The following is a 15053-nucleotide window of genomic DNA, read 5'->3' on the forward strand; positions in this document are numbered from 1 at the left end:
CTTACAAAAGAGAACAAGCTTTGTTAACCTAAAGTTACTTTTCTACTTAACAGAACCATTACGAAGCACAGCGAGACTGCTTGCTAATTAAATCTGAGCAATATGAAGTATGGAAATGATCAATTAAGCTAATGATTAATCTATATATAGTAATATACTTCCTTTACAATTCATAGATGATTTTAGGAATAATGTATGCACTTGGCTTTTGTACTGAATTGTACGTGACTAAAGGCAGGTCATAACTGCATACTTGACAAACTATAGCTGCAAAGTCCTTGGGGAAGAGCAGGTCCGTGTTGCCTGGAATAATATTAACATGTGAACCTGGAATCTATTGGCAGATCGAATAATAAGTCCTTATAGTTGTTGTTGACTAGTATGAAGATCCTTTCTTTCATTACATTGGCTTTCAGACTGGCAGGGTTATGGTGGATGCTTGTGAAGACAAAGGAAATTAAAAGCTAGCATAGTTTACAGGAAAGTCCAATCCCCAGGGTAGGTTACTCTACGAGTGTGGAATGTTTTCAATTTTTTTAATCTTCTGAAATTTTGCTCCATCAGCGTAGGAGTTCTTTTCCCTCCAAGATAATTGTTTCCATCTGAATAGCATTTCCGTCAGCTATCCAGCACTGGAAGCTTAGGAATCAAGCAATGAGGCAGTTAAACTTAGGTCTGCTTCATGGCAGTGGAGAACACTGTCACTAAAGTAATATTGGAAGACGTACATGTAACACATCTGTGAAGTGTGCTATGCATCCCTCTGTGGCTGACTCACAGAGAAATAGCTACCCTGCTGCTCCTGTTAGTTAATGGATTTAGTGCTTCACCTCCAGTTGGAAAGACCCGTGTTTTGGTGTTGGGGGGGGGGGGATCATTATTCGCACATCAAAAACATTCATGCAACAAGATGACTGCCAACCACAGTACTCAGCGATCTCTTCCCTCTCCCTCTTGACAAAATTCATGTCAAATTCCCCTAATCAGGGGAATTTTAGTTGCAGTGAAAACAACTCTTCTCATCCTATATGTTACAGGAATTTTTCTAGTTTTGCCCCACGCTGTGCTGTGAAACAATTCCTGTAGTGTGAAAGTCCAGCATGATGGATGGTTTTTCTTGCTCAGAGATGGGAACTGTTCCTGACCTACGTGAACTTTGCACTGAGACAAAGAAGAAATAAAACTTGAGCCATTAATTAACAAGATGGCAATGGCTATTTTCACTTCCCTTCTTGCTCTCGTTTCCTCAGTTCATCTTTTGCTTGCTGTCTGTGTATTTCTTATGGAAAAGGCCTCCAGAAACTAATGAGAGGAGAATTTCTATAAAACCCTGGAATTTAATGGTGGTATCTTTTCTCTAGATTCGGGGGAATGTACAGCAGTCAGGGGAAGGTCCTCTGTCAGGGTTTCCTCCCCACTCTGAACTCTGGGGACAGATGTGAGGACCCGTATGAAAAAAAACCCTAAGCTTATTTCTACCAGCTTAGATGTAAAACTTCCCCAAGGCACAAATTCCTTCCTTGCCCTTGGTATCACTGCCACCACCAAGTGATTTAAACAAACATTCAGGGAGGGCCACTTGGAGCCCTACCTCCCCCAAAATATCCCCCCAAGTCCCTACACCCCCTTTCTTGGGGAGGCTTGAGAATAATATCCTCTCCAGTTGGTTACAAAGTGAGCACAGATCAACCCCCCTGGGTCTTTAAGACACTGAAAAACAATCAGGTTCTTAAAAGAAGATTATTTAAAATAAATAAATAAAAGAATCATCTGTGTAAAATCAGGATGGAAAATAACTTTACAGGGTAACAAAAAGATTCAAAACACAGAGGATTTCCCCTCTAGGCAAAACTTTAAAGTTACAAAAACAGGGATAAACCTCCCTCTTAGCACAGGGAAAATTCACAATCTACAACAAAAGATAACCTAACGCATTTCCTTGCTATTACTTACTATTTCTGTAATATTAGATGCTTAGTTCAGAGATGTATTTTCCCTGCCCTGGTTCCTCCTGACCCGGAGAGAACAACGGAACCCAAAACAAAAACCTTCCCCACAGATTTGAAAGTATCTTCTCCCCTTATTGGTCCTTTTGGTCAGGTGCCAACCAGGTTATCTGAGCTTCTTAACACTTTACAGGTAGAGGAGGGATTTTATGATACCCTTAGCTGTATGTTTAAAAGACAGGAAACAAAGGGTAGGAATAAACCGTCCATTTTCACAATGGAGAGAGGTGAACAGCAGGGTACCCCAGTGATCTGTACTAGGACACGAGTTGTTCAACATATTCATAAATGATCTGGAAAAGGGGGCGACCAGTGAAGTGCCAAAGTTTGCAAATGATACAAAATCATTCAAGATAGTTATGTCCTAAACTGACTGTGTAGAATTACAGAGGGAATCTCACAAAACTGGGTGAGTGAGCAACAAAGTGGCAGATGAAATTTCAACATTTGATAAATTCAAATAAATGCATATTGGGGGAAAAATAATCCCAACTATGCATATATAATGCTGGATTCTAAATTAACTGTTACCACTCAAGAAAGATCTTGGAGTCATTGCAGATAGTTCAGCTCAATCTGAAGCAGCAGTGAAAAAGACTATTAGGAATGGGATAGAAAATAAGACTGAAATATAATAACGTCATTATCTAAATCCATGGAGTGCCTTGAATAGTGTCCAGTCCAGTTCTGGTCGTCACATCTCAAAAAGGATATAGTGGAACTGGAAAAGGTTCAGAGAAGGGCAACAAAGAATATCAAGGGTGTGGAGCAGCTTCCATACAAGAAGAGACTGAAAAGATTAGGCCTGTTCATCTTAGAAAAGACAAAATTAAAGGGGAATATGATAGAGATCTATACAATCATGAATAGTGTGGTTGAACAGATAAGTGTTATTTACCCAATCCTACAACATAAAAACTGGGGTCACCCGCTGAAATGAATAGCCAGCAGATAAACACAAACAAGAGGAAATACTTTTTCACACAACGCACAATTAATCTGTGGAACTCATTGTCATGGGATGTTATGATGGCCAAAAATATAACTGGGGTCAAAATAGAATTAGGTAATTTCATGGAAGACAGGTCCATCAACAGCTATTAGACAGGATGGTCAGGGATGTAATCCCATGCTCCGGACAACACTAAACCTCTGACTACCAGAAACTGGGAGTAGAAGATGGGTGGATATCTCCAAAATTGCCCTCTTCTGTACACCCCCTCCACCACCCAAAGCTCTGGTACAGGCCACTCTCGGAGGCAGCTTACTGGGCTAAACTGACCATTGGCTATACGGCAACCACGGCCAATGGGAGCTGCAGGGATGGCACCTGTGGACAGGGCAGTGCGCAGAGCTGCCTAGCTGTGCCTCCGCGTAGGAGCCGGAGGGGGTACGTGCCGCTGCTGCTGGGAGCTGCTTGAGGTAAGTGCCACCCGGAGCCTGCACCCCGGCCCAACCCCCTGCCCCAGCCCTGATCCCCCTCCTGCTGCACCCTGAACTTCTCACTTCTGGTCCCACCCCAGAGCCTGCACCCCCAGCCGGAGCCCTCACCCCCTCCAGCACCCCAACCCCCAATTTCGTGAGCATTCATGGCCCGCCATACAATTTCCATACCCAGATGTGGCCCTCTGGCCAAAAAGTTTGCCTGCTCCTGCAATATATCATTAATTTATCAATTTATTTTAAAACCTCTCCTACTGACACATCAGTATGGGGCAATACTTCAGATTTGTTACCCACATCAGAGCTAGTCTTTTTGGGCACCTCCCTCACCTCCTCTGCAGTGAAGACTGATGCAGAGAAATCATTTAGCTTCTCTGCAACGACCTTGTCTTGGTTGAGTGCTCCTTTAGCACCTTTATTGTTGACTGGCCCCAGTGTCTGTTTGGCAAGGTTCTTACTTCTGATGTATTTTAAAAAATTCTTCCTGTTAGTTTTTGTGTGCTTAGCAAGTTCCTTCTCTAATTCTTTCTTGGCCTGCCTGCTTATACTTAACCTGTTAGAGTTTGTTGTTATTCTCGGTAGACGTTGACTTAATGGCCTACATTACTCTACTGTTTAGCCATGGTGGCATTCTTTTGTTCCTGTTGTTTTCTTTTCTGATTTGGGATATCTGAGCCTTTATTTTGGTGTTTTTAAATAGTCCCCATTCGGCTTGCAGGCATGTAACTCTTGTGACAGGCCCTTTTAATTTCTGTCTATAAAGCCTTGTAATTTTTGTGTAGTTCCCCTTTTTAAAGAAAATTGTTACTTTGGTATGTATGTGTTTTAGTATTATTCCCCCCTCCAAGAATGTTAAATTTAATAACATTAGAGTCATTATTACCAAGCGAGTCAGCTATAGTTACCTCTTGGTCCAGATCCTGTGCTCCACTTAAGACTAAATCAGGAATTGCGTCTCCCTTTGTGCGTTCCAGGACTAGCTGTTCCAAGAAGCAGTCATTTATGGTATCTAGAAATTTTATCTCTGCATCATACCCTGAGGTGACACATATCAGTCAATATGAGGATAGTTGAAATCAACCATTATTATTGCACTTTCTGCTTTAGTAGCCTCTCTAATGTCCCTGGGCATTTCACAGTCATTGCCGCCATCCTGGTCAGGTGGTCAGTAATATATTCCAACTGCCATATTATTTTTATTCAAGCATGGAGTACATATAGATACCATGGTAATCTGTGGGGACTGAACCCAAGACTAGTGTAGGGCAAAAAATGGGTTATTTTGCATAGAAAAATTCAAGTTTTCAGTGAAAAATCAAACAGAATACTTTGTCTGAAAACAGAAGCATTTAGATTCTGAAATTCCACTGCAGTGCATCATGGAAGTTGTAGTTTGGGTGCCTTGCCCTCCTTTTCTCCTCTACAGGCTGGGCTCGCTGATTGGGCTAAATTTCCCAAGATGCACCAATTTCTGCTTCGTTGGATGGCCACGATGCCTCGTGGGAGATGTAGTCCAATCGGGAGCCCAGCCTGTAGAGGAGAAAAGGACCATGAGGCACTCAAACTACAACTCCCACAAGACACTGCAGTGGCATTTCTGAATTTAAATATTTAGTTTAGCTGAAAATCCCTGATTTCTGACAGAACAATTTCAACCAACCACACCCAGGACATTTGGCCTCAGAAGAACAAGCCGGTGCCAGTAGATCTAAATGATTAGCTGTGTTGTTTCAGTAAGAGGCTTCTATAGTTGTGGGACCTGCTGCACTTGTCTGTCTAGCCCAGGGGTGGGTAAACTATGGCCCGTGGGCCACAACCAGCCCGTGGGACCATTCTGCCCGGCCCCCGAGCTCCTGGCCCGGGAGGCTAGCCCCCGGCCCCTCCCCTGCTGTCCCCCTTCCCCCGCAGCCTCAGCTTACCCCACCGCCGGCACAATGCTCTGGACGGCGGGGCTGTGAGCTCCTGGGACAGCGCAGCTGCAGAGCCGGGCCTGACCCGGTGCTCTGAGCTGCGTGGTGGCGGCAGTGTGGCCTGGCTCCAGCCGGGCAGTGCGGGTGTAGTGCCACCAGCCACCGGTGCTCCAGGCAGCGTGGTAAGGGGGCAGGGAGCAGGGGGTGTTGGATAGAGGGCAGAGGAGTTCGGGGTGGGGGTGTGGATGTGGTGGTGGTGGTGGTAGGAAACAGGGTTGAATGGGGGCAGGAGTCCCAGAGGGGCTGTCAGGAATGAGAGGAGGGGTTGAATGTGGTGGCGGGGGTCTGGGGGCAGTCAGGGGACAAGGAGCGGGGGTGTGTGGATGGGGCAGGGGTCCCAGAGGGGCCGTCAGGGAACGGGGGGTTGGATGGGGTAGGGGTCCTGGGGGGGGGCAGATAAGAGGTGGGGGCCGGGCCACGACACCCTCCCCTAACCGGCCCTCCACACAATTTATGAAACCCAATGCGGCTCTCAGGCCAAAAAGTTTGCCTGCCCCTGGTCTAGCCGCTGCTCTCTGCTGCAAAAGTGACTGTTTCACTGGTGCTGGGTGTATGTAGTCTGTGAAACACTTGCAGATGAAAGATGCAACATAACCATCCTCACTTGGATATTAATTTTTGTGATCTGAAAGAGTCTGTGGGTTCAAACAAGCGAATCAGTGTGAGACAGTCCTTTCTGATATGTAGTATTCTGGGTGTGTCTGTGGTTTCCTTAGGCCAACATAGCATTGCAAATACCAGTTTGGTTCATCCTGACAGTGAAATCAGAAGCATCCCGCTGAGAGGCCTTGGAATGGGGAACAAATTCTTTCCGATGCAGAGGGCTTTTATTTTTGGCATGTCTGCATGTTTATGAAGTAAATGTAAATCCTCTAAGAATGGGGATGTGAGCCTTTTAAAATAGTAACGTTTGTTTCAGACGCGGTGTGACTTACCAAAAACATCCTTCCATTGTTGACATGCTAAACAGTATGAGGAGCTTAGACCTAAGGGTCCTGATCTAGATTAATAGATTCTAAGGCCAGAAGGGACCACTGTGATTCTCTAGTCTGACCTCCTGTATAATACAGGTCAGAGAACTCCCCCAAAATAATTCCTAATGATATCTTTTTAGAAGAACACTCAATCTTGATTTAAAAATTGTCAGCAGTGGAATTTTTTAAACAGTTCCAGTGGCTAAGCACCCTCACAGTTTAAAAATTTTGCCTTATTTCCAGTCTGAATTTGTCTAGCTTGAACTTCCAGCCATTGGATTGTATTCTACTTTTCTCCGCTGGACTGAAGAGCCCAATATAAATATTTGTTCCCCATTCCGATGCCCACTGAAGTCAATGGACTGCCTCAAATGGCTGTGCATCAGGTCCTTATTGTGTAAGGTAACCAGAAGGCTTTTTGTTTTAACTTGTGTCCTGGGTAACCTTCAGTTCGGGGGGATGCACTATTCTCACAGGGCCCATTGTCTGTGAAAATGTAATGTCTTTCCGCTCTCTCTTCCCACCCCAGCCTCTGAAAATCAGGCCCTAAGGTTATGTCTACACTGCTATAAAATACCTGCAGCACCAAGTCTCAGAGCCCAGGTAAATTGGCTTAGGCTTGCGGGGCTCGGGCTGCAGGGCTAAACATTTTAGTGTAGACATTTAGGCTTAGGCTGAGGCCCAGGCTCTGAAACCCCCCTCCCCGTACCCCCCCCCCGCCTTATGGGGTTTTGGAGCCTGGGGACCAGCCCAAGCCTGAGTGTCTACAAAGAAATTTTTAGCCCCATAGCCTAAGCCCCATGAACCTGAGTCAACAGGCCTGGGCCAGCTGTGGCCATGCCGGGGGTCTTTTGCAGTGAAAAGTGCACTAGCTTTAAGCCACAGAGACGTTAATGGCAGAGCGAGAACAGAATTCCACTTAATTCCAACCTGCCTCACCATGTATTCAATCTTTAGTTATAATCCATGAGATCTTCTAGGGAGAAACCAACAAGACAACTTTATGCAGAAGAATCAGAGGAAAGATGTCTTTCACCTCATTCGGTAAAGCTATTACGTGCCAGCCACAAGGTTTCTAGTCCAAGTGCCATGTCATGAGATTGGGGATAGATGGCTGTGCTGTTTGAGTAATATCTGTATTGAATTAATGGGAATTAACTACCAGAGAAGTTTTAGAAACAAACAAGCCTGCCATAAGTGCACTGCCATGTGGCAAGGAAAAATGATCAAAGCTTTTTATTTGCTGATGGCTTTGAAATGTCTTGAGTTAGGAACATGATCCTCCCTCCACATGTGCCCATGGAGTATTCATCTTGTATGTATCTGCACACTGTAGCCTAATTTTGTTATACAGATTGACATCTTAAAAAAAAGAAAAAGTAAATGTACTAGTGTCTAAGAAAACCTGGAACATAATTTCTGCATTGCAAAAGTTGAAATACGGCTTTGTGGCACTATACATGTTAATTTTCTGAGGTGGAGGGTGGATCATTATAGATGGATCTGTGAAGAAGCTGTCTATTAGCTATTCAAGATCTTGTTTAGAACAGCGAGAAGCTGATTTGTAACGCTCTCTAGTGAATAGGGATCAGTTTATTCCAAGCGCCACTAGCTCGGGAACAGATGGCCACTGTATAATGGAATTGGAAGGATATCCTTTTTGGGCAACGGATAAACAAATACGCTGATGAAGGTTGTTTTTCTCCACCAATGTAAATCTCAGACAATGTTAATGTTTGAAATCGCAGCGAGCTCAAGTGGAAGGAAATCCTTGACTACCTTGTGGAAGGTAGGGGTGAGATGCGTATACATCCCTGCAGCTGATCTGAAATGCAGCTGCTTGGCTAAAGCTCCATAATCTCTGGACTTGTTCCAGTGTGTGCAAATGAATGTTAAAAACAAGGAAGTAATGGTAACCGCTCTTGTTTCAAAGGCAGCATTTCCTCTGAAACTAGCAGGAGAGGTAGGTGACTTTTGGGAGCAGTAGAGGAGATAGTTGATGCCTTTAATTCAAGAGTCTCAGGGCTTGATTCATTGGTGCCCCGGCTCCTTTCTGCCAAAGTAACGGAGCTATAAAGTGGTCAGATGATTCCAGCCCAGGGAAATACACCAACTCTATAGGTGCTGAGGTAAGCAGCTGTATGCCCGTTCAAGCTCAGGGAGTATGTTGGGACACAATGTGGGTGCTCAGGCTTCTGGTTTCCAGAACAGCCCCTAGTCTGGAGCCAAGTACAACTAGTGTATACCTCAATGCTGATCTTAACCTGTAACAGGAGCCTAACCAATTCTCAGCATAGAAGAGGCTCAAGAGTGGTGTTAAAACATCTGCTGAGTGTGACCCCTCTCCCCCATTTGATGTAATGGAGTTCTCCTGACTTTGAACAGTACAGTAACATTATCCAACATATAATGTGACAGAACCAAAAACATTCTGATCTGCAGCAGTAACGAGAACTTCTCTGATTTTGGTTTAGTGTGTTACAACTCTGGGTTTTGTTTTCTAACCGCAGTGAAAACAGAAGGTCCGTAGCATCGATCTTTGCTGTGGTAATTTCTGTTCCTTGCAAAACTACTTCCTGCAAAGAACTGTAAAAGAAAATTGTAGCCAATCCTGCGTTGGTACTAGAGAGTGCTTAGTAGAATCCCCAGCAGCTTGGTTTGAGAGAGATGGTTTTAGCTTTTCAGACCTGAAACATGACACTCTCAAGTTCTAGCCTGAAAGCAGGTGGGGGAAAAAATTGCTGCAAAAATAGCATCACGTTGAACTCGTATTTCACTCATTTGGGTTTGTCCACGCATCCCTCTGCTCTAAGGCAGGTTAGGAGCCAGAGACAGGAGTGATTGAGTGTCTGAGTTTGCATAGAAGTCATGGGTGGAATGGGGTGTGTGCTAACACACACGTCCTATAACCCTTTGCCTTTAAACCATTTGGTGGAATGTCCCTCCATTGGTCTGACATGCAGAGGGCTAGCAAGGTGTGACTTATGGATTTTGGAGGAGACAAGATCAGAGTGTAGAAACTGTACCTTCTTCTTCTGGCAACAATTTTCCTAGCACGTGGCTTGATGAAGCTTGTAAAGCATCCTTCACTACATGTAAGCTCTTCAGAGCGGGGCCCACATCTTCAGTGTACAGCACCTAGTACAATGATTGTGATTGGAGCCTTTGGATACTACCACAATGTAAATATGAAATAATAATGAAGGGCCTGATTCTCTTTTCACTTACGCTAGTGTGACTCTGTTGACTTCAATTCTGTTCTTATGTCCGTAGTAATAGAATCGGGCCTGAAGTGTTAAGATGGATCCAGAATGTAACACTTACACATATATTATAATAATATGACATAAGTATATGCAATAGGGAAGTGCCAGGGAGATGCTTCACTAGAAGATTGTTGCCCCCCCCTTTAAAAAACTCAACTTTTTGTTCCCTAAACTATTTTTAAATTGAGCCACATAAAAATCCCCAAGAACTTTCTTACCCTTAATGGTAGAAAGAAATGGACTTGGATTAAAGCTGTTCTCAAAAAAAAAAAAAAAAAAAAAAAAAGGCTAGTGAGCAATCAAGCCTTCCCCTACCTTGTGTGTCTAGATGTTCTGTAACTTGTGTGTGTTGGATGGGTCACAATCTGCAGAAATCATTGTAAGTTGTTTGTTAATGGTTGGATGAATGGTTGCTCATGGTTACGTTGTCACCCTTGCATCAGGATTTAGAATTTTGAAAACATTTGACAGAGCAGTTGATGGGTCACAACAAGACATGATGCTCAAGAGAAAACACTCCGTACGCTGGGAGTTGCACACACAACTTCCCAAAACTACTGCCCACGCTCAAGTGCCCACCAGTGGTGGTTTGCACCACCAAATGGCAGTCATTGGTGTGGGCTCTTCTTAAGTAGCATTTATCTGTAGTCAGGGGCAGGTTGTCTGAGGGTGAAGCAAAATTGGGTGTTTTTCTGCTGTGTAAGTGGAGTGGTGGATGGATAGCTGTGGGCAGACTAGAGGTACTTCTGTATACCATGGAGTGCTGTGAGTAGCATGGGTTTTAGGGGGACCGAAGGGATGAGGCTTGAGGATTCTTTGTTACGTAGATTTTGTTCCTGTACCTGGTGCATTTTTGGAGTTGTTGAAACACTGGAGGGTAGGTGCTTCAGCACTTTAGCTGAGAATAGGGGTTCTGGATAAGACCAAACATGAGGCAAGGCACTGCAGGGTAGAATTAGGAGGGCTGGCTGAACTGGTGTGGCTATAATGCCTGTGATTTCCCATCTGCACCATGGAGAAATGGTTGCAGAGTATAAATGTCCATCTGGGACTTGAGCTAAAGGCATTCCCCTGGTGTTACAAGCAACACTTCTAAGACTGTTGGGACAAACTTTGTTTGCGGATGTATGGTGAAGTACAGGTGTTGTAAGCTAAAAATACTCCAGCCACTGTAGGATTTGTAATGTCTTCCGATTTGTGAATAAATTGGCACCAAGAATGATCTGAATGGATACATTAGTCTTGTAGAAGCTATTTTCAATCCATGTGAATTTCTAGGGCTCAATATGTGGAAATATGACCCAATTCACAAAGCACTCTAATAGCCTTTGTAGGTGCTACATGCACAGCACCACTGTCTCTAATAACTATGGACCTCATCCTGCAAACATTTATTACTGTAAGCAGTCCCTTTGTCTTCAATTAATGTTGTCTTCTGATACACTAGTAAGAGAGAGATTATTTCTGCTGCTACAGTTTCTGTGCAGCACTGTGCTGGTGTACAGGGACTGGGGGAGCATTCCAATGTAAGCGTGGCTCTTGGCCAGTCCTAGTGTGTGGGAATGTGCTAGGGGTGAGGCTGTGGGCACAAGGGGCCTGTAGGGGGCATGAGGGAGTGGAGTCCTAGCACAAAGCTCTATTGCCATTCTGAATAGCAGAATTATGCTGGGGCCGCACCAGTTTCCAACTAATCCAGAATCCCAGGAGCACAAAAATGGCTTAAAGCCACCTTTTATGCTGTCCCTTCCACACCCAGCTGTGCCTGAGTGTGCTGCACTTCCAATAGGGGAGCAATCACATCCTAAGTGTCTGAAGTTTTGCACACTAGATCTTTTTAAAAATCATTTGAGTAAGCACGTTCTGCTACTACATCACTCATTGCTGGTAAAATAAATACGTGAACTATTTAAAGTCACTAGTGTAGAAGAACTTGAGGTTTTACTAAACTCCAGTACATACTGAAAAAGCCTTTTGGCAATGGAAAAAAAAAAAAAGAGACCTTTGCTATTACTAATACATGATATGGTGCCTTGCCAGAAGAAAAACATTAATAAGGGGGACAAACAAAACATTGGTAACATTAAACATGACCAAAGAATTGCTTCTCCAAGGTTACTCTTTGTATATTTGGCAGGTAAGTCATGAGTCCAGTCCTACAGCAGAAATGAGCATCCCATTGCGGTCAATGCAGAGGGCAAGGAAAGGGAAGACTTTGTAAGGTAAAGGAAACACCACTTGGCTGCTGGAGGAGACATCTGTGAATGTAGATAAAAAGATTTGTAACCTTTTGAGCACAACACAAAGTTTACAATAACATTTGAACACAATAAAACATCCGAATGGAGTCACGCACATGTGGGGGAAATATCAACTGTGAAGGACATGCTTTGCTGCTTAGAACTGATGGATTATAACACTTACTAGAGCTGACCTGAAGTTCAGATAGTACAATTGTGATGATGTGCAGGATTTGTGAACTAAGAAACCAATTCACTGCTATAGCAGATCTATCTGTGTAATGGATGTGTGCTCATTTAAACTTAATCTAGAGATACCTGAAATTCACGGTGTGTGTGTGTGTGTGTGTGGAGGGGTGGGTTCGACGGGGGAGAGGGAGGAATTTGTATGGAATGGAATTCTGTCCCCTTGTCCATCTCTAGTACTTCATACAATGTCTTTCGTCAGAGAATCTTAAACAAATTAAGCTGCAGAACACCACTGTCACGCAAGTAAGTATTCTTTCCATATTGCACACTGGGCACAAACTGAAGTCTAGGAAGCTTAAGTAACTTTGCAAGACCAGACAGCAAGTCAGCAACAGAACAAGAAGTTGTGGCTTCCAGTTCCTTGCTCTAACCTGTAGACATGTGAGGGATGCAGGATGTTGCATGTTATGTGACAGTGGACAGGAAGTAAAGATTCATAGATTCATAGATTCTAGGACTGGAAGGGACCTCGAGAGGTCATCGAGTCCAGTCCCCTGCCCGCATGGCAGGACCAAATACTGTCTAGACCATCCCTGATAGACATTTATCTAACCTACTCTTAAATATCTCCAGAGATGGAGATTCCACAACCTCCCTAGGCAATTTATTCCAGTGTTGAACCACCCTGACAGTTAGGAACTTTTTCCTAATGTCCAACCTAGACCTCCCTTGCTGCAGTTTAAACCTATTGCTGCTTCTTCTATCCTTAGAGGCTAAGGTGAACAAGTTTTCTCCCTCCTCCTTATGACATCCTTTTAAATACGTGGGTTCTAGTCCAGCCTAGACCATTGACCTTCTTCTGTGTAGCCTTGAGCAATCATTTCACCTCTCTGTATCAGTTTTCCAACCTGTAAATTGGGAATAATAGTACTTGCTCTCCATTGTAAAACACTTTGAGATTTATTGATAAAAATAGCTATATCAGATCTTACTATTATGTCATCGCTCTTTTTAAGGTTTTCACTTCACTTCAAAAACTAAATTCTGTATTTCCGCAGATCACCTATGCAATGTGCCCATCTTGGCTTTCATTAAGATCAATGTAATTCCATTTATCATTTCCCCTAAAATATCTTGAAAAATAAAACTAGAAATTCCACTGAGGGATGTTTTTGAATTGTTGAGGTAGGATTATAAAGATGCGCGGTTATTACTAAGTGATTTGTATCTGATGTCATCTTTCATAGCCCCCTCATGAAACTGGTAGCTGTATTGTGAAAACCACTGTTGCGTTCTTATTGCAGGTACCGAGAGCGAGCTTGTTCCAGCTGTCATTCTAACAGATTTTTTTGTGCATGATGCAAGGATCTGTCTGGTTTTGTTGAAGACCTAGTGTGGGGTAAACTGAGGCAACCAAGTTGTCTTTAACTGCACAGTTTTCAAAGGAAAAAGGTCAACATGCTAAATATGATGCTGTCCTATGTCAGTCCCAAATCGCTACTGACATGAATAGAAAATGAGTGTAAATCTCAGTCATACGACATTTGCCATAAGAAAATAATTGTATGACTAAGAAAACAATTGAATTCCTCCTCGGGGGGCCTGCTCTGGCTCCCACTGGATGGATGGCAAAATTCTTGTGGAGAGGAAGCAGGCTGCAAGTTTAGACATGTAGTCTATGCTAAACCAGTGCAACCGTAATTATGCCTTTGCGTACAAAAATTGGCTGATACTACTTGGAGAGGGGTTCCCCAGCAAGCTTCTGATTTGCAGGCAGAGGACAAGTGATGCAGTTAATAAGGGAGCAGAAGTAAATTGACTTCTTTTTGGGGGTGAGACTAGTGGGCATCAGTGCCCTGGTGAAACTGGGAGTATTGTCCGGAGATGAAAGTGCCCCCAGCTCCTCTGAATTGGAAACAAAATCCTCCCTTGCTTTTGCAGCACAACATGACCTTTTAAAGTAAATTCTCTCTTCACTGCAGAAGGAACAGAGCAAGGGCTCTGAGGGCAACCTATGGGGGTGAGTGGCGAGGGAGTTAAAGCTGTCTGCGTGCATCAGTTTATCTACTTTTCAGGAGACGGGGGACCCTGTTGACAATGTTAGTAGATGAATGTATTTCTCTCTCTTGTTTGGCACTCCTGTCATACTTTGCTCAGCAAAGAGAGGCTGGCTGGTATCCAAAACCACAAACCAGTGCAGCAGCATTTGCTTCAAAAAACAAACTAGAGAGAAAAATAAAACAAAGTTTGTGTCCAAAAATACTGAGTGCTGGAGGTAACCTTGGCCATGATAACATGTGGGTGCTTGCTTGCTAATTTTCTGTGGGTACTGAGAGAAACAACATCACTCTGGAGAAGCGAATTCAATTTATATTATCTCTTTGTGCATTATTACAAAGCAGAATGCTGACAAACCATACCAGCGGCTGGTTTGGAACAAACGAACAAGCTGCAAGCTGTTTTGAATTCCAGAAGGGATTTTGGCACCTAGATAAATTTGTCTTCAAAAATGCAAAAGGGGGCAAGATTGAAGAAGGTGCAATACACTGAGTTTGTAAGAAGTAGCATTTGCTTTTAAAAAAAAAAAATATCCTGACTTCAAAGTTTGTGCTAGTTCTTGTGTCCGGGTACTGCTCGCAATGGGGTATCTCACTATAGTAATGTTGAGAGATTCAGCCCTCCTCCCTGTGGTTAGATTCTCTTTCTCCCTCTTTATAATCCCTGCCTGGATATTATTTCAAATACAATACAGTCACTAGTTGTTGCTTGGCTAGCTCATTTTGGACAATACACAACCTTGCCAACCCTAGAGCAACTGATCCCACAATTACGCAAACAGTGAAGTTACATGTGCAGCTGTGCTCCTTCAGAGTGGTCATTCTTAGCTCTTATCGAATTGTAAACCCCATGGGATGTTTGGAAAATGCATTTACTCACAGTAAGTTGAGCTCATGGTCACCATCCAGCT

Source organism: Trachemys scripta, chromosome 12, assembly GCF_013100865.1.
Source record: "Trachemys scripta elegans isolate TJP31775 chromosome 12, CAS_Tse_1.0, whole genome shotgun sequence".
Taxonomy (NCBI): domain Eukaryota; kingdom Metazoa; phylum Chordata; order Testudines; family Emydidae; genus Trachemys; species Trachemys scripta.